This window comes from Alosa sapidissima, chromosome 16, assembly GCF_018492685.1.
Source record: "Alosa sapidissima isolate fAloSap1 chromosome 16, fAloSap1.pri, whole genome shotgun sequence".
Classification (NCBI taxonomy): Eukaryota; Metazoa; Chordata; class Actinopteri; order Clupeiformes; family Clupeidae; genus Alosa; species Alosa sapidissima.
In genome coordinates, this window is record NC_055972.1 from 4962701 (window position 1) to 4967700 (window position 5000).

Below are 5000 nucleotides of genomic sequence, written 5' to 3' on the forward strand. Positions count from 1 at the left end.
CTTACACTTTCCCTAGTAGCATTCTTACATCTTTACCCATGAGCATTCTTAAAACTTGACAGCCCTTCACATTTTTCAAAAGTCTATACATTATTCTAATAGTCTGAATACGTTATTCTAAAAGTCTGAATACATTGTTCTAAAAGTCTGAATACATTATTCTAATAGTCTGAATATGTTATTCTAATAGTCTGAATATGTTATTCTAAAAGTCTATATATATATATATATTACTCTAAAAGGTCTGTCTGTCTATCTGCCTGTGTGTCTGTCTGTCTGTGTGTCTGTCTACAGTCCTGGCGTCATGGGGGGGCTTTGGGGGGCCGGGCCCATCCTGGAAGTCATCTGTGCCCGCCCTGGACGAGCCTGGCTGCACCAACCAACCCCACTTCCCCAATCCCATGGATTGATTTTGAACACTAATTAAATGTAGGCCTATATTATTAAGTTTGTCAATATAGCAAGTAGCAAATAAAACTTGTAAAATCTGTATTATTCCGTAGCTAATCAGGAACATTAGGTAAGCCCAGCTATCACCTACTGTAAATGGAGGGGAGGTTTTAGTGGCACAGTCTACTTCACTTCTGCACTAACCCCTGTCATCTGATGACAAAGGTAGGCAGGTAGGCTATGTAGTTTCTCATCATATGTAGGCTCATCGTAGTTAGTAGAAGCAGGCCTAGTAGTTTCTGGGTTTGTTTGATAGCACTAACCTTTACAGTTTTTTATTCTGACCTAGTCGGAGAACATAGGGAGCTTGTTACCACTCCAGGGCCGAAGTTATCCGTAACTTCGGGGCTAACTCCCTAGTAACACTCTATCTGAAAGTGGTTAGCAAATGAACGAGGATTTTGGTTTTATCTGCGGATTTATTTTTGCATTATTTTGAATATGACTCGCTCCAGTCTCAACAGCACGTCTACTTTTTCCACACGCATCTCAGTTCTAACACACATCCCCTCTCGCTTTCTCTCTCTCCATCCCTGCGCACGGGGCTCTCTTAAAGGAGCTGCACCATTTTACAACAATTGCATCTACATTTTCATATTAGAATGTTTTGTCAAGTGTAAGGTTAAACTACCGTGATCAATTTAAGTTCCCATGCCACCCCTGGAAAGGTGTAATGCCCGTCCGTGAATTTGTGTTTGCCGCCGGGTCTGTCTGTCTATCTTTCTGTCTGTGTGTCTGTCTGTCTGTCTGTGGGTCTGTCTGCCTGTCTGTCTGTCTGCAGCTGTATGCCTGTCTGTCTGTCTGTCTGTCTGTGGGTCTGTCCCCACAAACATGTTTCTCTCCCTGTCTCACTGACTGTCTGTCTGCTTCACCAACTATCATTCCCTGAATGTGTCTGTCTGTCTGTCTATCTGCCTGTGTGTCTCCCTGTCTGTCTGTCTGTTTGTCTGTCTGTCAGTCTGTCTGAGTGTCTGTCTCTGTGTCAGTCTGTCTATCTGCCTGTCAGTCTCTCTGACTGTCTGTCTGTGTGTGTCTGTGTGTCTATATATCAGTCCAGGTGAGACTTTACAGACTTTTCTCAGACAATTTCTCAGATCAGAATTGAAACTGTCAAAACTACTATTTCAACCTACACATAATCTAATCACGTGTGCAAATCATGCAGGCAATTTCTCATTACTTCAAACAAACAGAAAATGTTTTGCCAAATCATTGCAATAGCTTGTGTACAACTGTCTGTTGTTTTTTAAATCATCAATGGCTACTGTTATGCCAGTAAACATGCACTATACAGGTTCTCTGGGAATAGTCCTTGTCCTCAAAACATGTAGGCACTAGATTATCAGCTGGAGTCATTATATGGAAATCTGTTGCACCTGTTATCATATGCCAACATGTCAAGTATTATCTAGCTATTTATATCACAATTACCTTGTAAAGAACTGCTGTAGTGTAAAGAACTGCTGTAGTGTTAAGAACTGCTGTAAAGAACTGCTGTAATGTAAGAACTGCTGCAGTATAAAGCAGTGTGGTCTTTTTCCCCCTGTATGTCAATGAGTGACATGATCTGGCAATCAACTACAAGTACAAATACTGTAAATTAGGGGTGTAACGGTTCATGTATTCGTATTGAACCGAAACGGTACGGGCGTCACGGTTCGGTGCATGAATTTACACGGAGAATACACGGTATAAATAAACATAAAACTCGTGTGCCGAATTAATTAATGTCATGCGCAATTACTGTTAAGTAGCGAGAGTTCTTTAGCGACACCTAACGCTAATCTGTAGCCTCGCCTTAGCTCTGAAGCTCTGATTGGCGCCTATGTTTTTTTGTCAGGTCGTTGGTCGAGTCAGTCAGTCAGAGATAGTAGCACTAAAGGCTTCTACATACCTGACGCACCCGACCGGTAGCGCGACAATGTGACGTCAAAATGACGTAGATCTCTCTTGCGCGCCAGGGTTTTGGCCGTGTAGCGCGAGGTAGCGCACCACTCATTTTTTTTCAGACGAGCGCGACAAGGCGGAAACAGGAAGATGGACTAGTTCGAGGGCAAGCGAGTTGCAGTGTTTTGTTACAGTCGTGAATTTTTAATAGTTTGCTGGATAAGTTAACAAAGTTACCAGTGAGAGTTGCAACACATGGAATTAAGAGGAAAGAATAGAAACTATTTATTTTCAAACAAAGGATATCTATTAAGGCCTGAACAAAATCTCTTTCCACTTCAGGAAATTACACAAACTCATCCAGCTGCTAGCTAGCTAGCTAGCTAACTAAACTGTTTAAATTATTAAAATTTCCCTCGGGATGACTAAAGTATCTATCTATCTATCTATCTATCTATCTATCTACCTGTGCACACACCTTGGAAACTACATGATAATGATGATGGTAGTTGTGAATAGTAGCAACCAAAGTCTGAAGCATAGACATAATATACATAGACGCCGCATTGGCTGCTGGAAACAAGAAATGCGGCCGCCATCTTGGACCGGTCATACTCCTCATTGCGTTGCAGCAGAAAACACAAGATGACAGCACTGTGCAGCATGTTCCTGCTCAAATCGGCGGACCATACTCGGGGGATTTACTTTTCACAAGTAAGATTTAACATTACCGTACTATTGGTTGTATTTTGTATTTTCGAACAATGTGGCCTGTATCATAGCTACATGTATGACCTTTGCAGCAAAAAAAACCACGTGAAAATCTGTTCGGTATTCAGTGAGATATGATTAATTAAGTGTGCTGACAGCTCATTGCACCGGCCAAACAGATTACACTGAGTGGAGTGGATGACCGGTCCAAGATGGCGGCTCCAAATCTCGTCAGCGCTAGTAGGGAGCAGCGGTCGATGCGGTGTCTATGTATATTATGTCTATGGTCTGAAGTACCATCACAGAGGCTAGCTACTGGTGTTTCTTACTGCAGCTTCTTCTGCTGTGTAAGTAGTTAATGTTAGTCTTTTCACAACAGCGACACCTCTGTTCAGGAGAATATTGCAACTAGTGTTGCGACCACCACGCGCGAGTATAAATGGTTACGGCGCTTCTGTGACGTCACATTGTCGCGCTACTGGTCGGGTGCGTCGAGTATGTGGGACGTTTAAGGTGGCGACACACATTAGAGGATCCGCTGGTCTCTTCGCAAGTTTGAGAACTTCAGTTACAGTAGTACAGGCGAGAGAGTGGTGGATAAGAAACTGTGTCGGCGTTGTTCAGCAGTTGTTGGGTATGGTATGTGAGTGGAAATATATGCTACACATATTCGAAGCAATCACCCAGATTATGTAGGCTACCAATCACTGAAATGAGAAGAAAAAAAAACTTCCCCTGCGCTTCACCAGCCTTTGGATACACATACAAATAGAGCCAAAACCTATGGCTTAAATTAAATGATTTCGTAATGACAGAAAGCTATGTAAATCGCGTGGTAATTACCTTTATGTTGGGGTAACTTGTAACTTCTCACATGAGGAGCTGGTAGTGTTAAGTGCATAGACAGTAAGTGTCAACGCTAACCAGGCTAATAAACAAACAATGCTACGGTGAGTTAACGTCGAAGGGCAAAGTCATGTGACATCTAGTTGTAGTCTGTTTATGAAATGAAAGGAGCAATTTCGTTTTTTAAAAGAAGGCAAAATAGTGTGATATTTTCTAGATTATTACTGTACACACACTGAAAAATATTGAGGCAAATTGTAGACCCTTCCATATACAACTAAACACAGATGTTGAAGGTCTTGCTTAAGTGGATTTTTAAAAATCATTATTCTATGTAATTTGCACTTTCAGAAATAAGAGATGCTGTAGGCCTATTTTAAGTTTTATAGCTGATTGTCTTATTTTGTTTACAACTTACAGATGGAGTCTGGGTACTTATTGTACTGTTTAGCCTACTGTACATCTTACACACTTCAGGCTGTTGCAGATAGCTCAGGGAAGAGACTGTATGACACTAGGTGGTACAGCCTGATACATGCACAATAAAAAAAAATTGCTTTCTGCATTTTTGGTTTTGCTTTTCCCTCCATTGTACCGAACTCGTACCGAACCGTGATGTCCGAACCGAGGTATGAACCGAACCGTGACTTCTGTGTACCGTTACACCCCTACTGTAAATATATACAGTACATATGAAACCTAATACTGTAAATATACAGTACATATGAAACCTGTAAATGTATACAGTACATATGAAACCTGATACTGTAAATGTATACAGTACATATGAAACCTGTAAATGTATACAGTACATATGAAACCTGCTGATCTCCTCTAATCTCCCACATACAGTAATGTGGAGCGTTTTACTGTTGAAATTGATAAGTGGCAAACTAAAAAGCTATTGTCCATCTTTTTCCTGCCAGTCAGGGATTGAACTGACCACCCCTCGGTCACAAGTCCGATTCCCTGACCAGTAGGCCACGGATGCCCTTCGAAAGTGGATGCTGGGAATTTAAGCAACTTTTATGGCTACTGCAAGCTAGGCCAGCTCCTTAACCACTACGCGCGCGCACACACCAGGGTTTGAACTCTGAATTGATCAT

The 5000-nt window shown here is 41.7% G+C and overlaps 1 protein-coding gene across 2 annotated transcripts in view; it reads right to left on the reverse strand.

The window, feature by feature from the left end:
- arhgap22 (Rho GTPase activating protein 22) overlaps positions 1-5000 on the reverse strand; it is a 25436-nt gene that overhangs the window by 12718 nt on the left and 7718 nt on the right. The window lies entirely within an intron of this gene.